Raw genomic sequence first — 1,401 nt, 5'->3', positions numbered from 1 at the left:
CCCTTCACTTTGTACAGATGTCCTCTGGTGTTTGCTATTCCTGCCCTGGGAATCAGGTGCTGGCTCTCGACCCTATCTATGTCCCTCATCCTTCTATGCTCCAAAGAGGAAAGCCTCAGCTCTGCTAACCTTGCCTCATAAGACTTCTTTTCCAATATAAGTAACACCCTGGTAAATCTCCTCTGCACCCTCTCCATAACTTTCACATCCTTTCTGTAATATAACCTCATCCTCTGGAGGAGCACCTGTGGTCTGGAGGTGCATGAGCCCTTTGTCCACGAGGCTTGCATTCAGGAATTGAAGTGTCCTGTTATCAGTGGTGGCAGGTATGTGAGTTTCAGATATGAGAAGACTTTTATACCTATGACTGTGTGGCTTGGTACGACAACAACACATACAAATTTTCTGATGATGCATCCATAGTGGGTTGTATTAATAGGGGCAAAGAAAAGCATACAGGAGGGAGAATAAAAACCTGGTGGAATGATGCTCCAACAACTACCTCACACTCTATGTCAAAAGACCCAGAAGCTGATTGTTGACTTCAGGAATGGAGATGGAGAGGGTGACCAAATTTAAATTCCTAGGAGTCGCTATCTTGGAGAAGCTTTTCCTGACCCAACACACGAATGTCATTGTGAGAAAGCATGTCATAGCATCTACTTCTTCTGGAGTTTGTGAAAGTTTGGTACGACATCGTAAACCCTGGCAAATTTTTGTGGTGGAAAATGTGCTGACCGGCTGTGGGAACACCAATACCTCTGAGTGTAAAGCCCTGAAAAAGGTAATGGACATCACAGGAAAAACTCTTCCCACTATCAAGGACATCTATAGGGAATGCTGCCGTCAGAGAGCAGCACCAATCACAGCCCATGTTCTCTTCTCGCTGCTGCCATCAGGAAAGAGGTATCGGTGCCACAAGGCTCTCACCCCAGGTTCAGCAACAGCTGCTCCCCCTCCACTCTCAGGCTCCTCAACGACAAACTCAATCAGAGAATTATTTAAGACTCTGACTTTGCTCGTTATTTAATACTGAATATTTATTTTTTATATTTTTGCACAGTATTTGTTTACTTTTCTTTCTTGAATATAGTTTACTGTTACCAATAATTAGAATTCTGCAAGGTCCATAGGGAAAAGAATCTCGGGTAAGGATGTAAAAATCATTCTAGTTATTTATTTATTTGCCATCCTTCAGTTCAAAGAAGACATGTTGTTGTGCAGTTCATCTGTGGACACGAAGGTGACTTTGCAGTCCCAGTCTGGCTCAATGCGGGCACTGGAGGTCCGTTGTTGTAATAACTGTGGCTGCTGCTCTGCGTCGCCACATCCTGTTAGTGATGCACAGGTTGTGTTGGCACACTCACTCAGAAGCAGCAGGCCATTACTGTTTGATTTCCC

This window comes from Narcine bancroftii, chromosome 5, assembly GCF_036971445.1.
Source record: "Narcine bancroftii isolate sNarBan1 chromosome 5, sNarBan1.hap1, whole genome shotgun sequence".
Classification (NCBI taxonomy): domain Eukaryota; kingdom Metazoa; phylum Chordata; class Chondrichthyes; order Torpediniformes; family Narcinidae; genus Narcine; species Narcine bancroftii.
The sequence above is the reverse complement of the archived record's forward strand: the minus strand, read 5'-3'. Positions refer to the sequence as shown.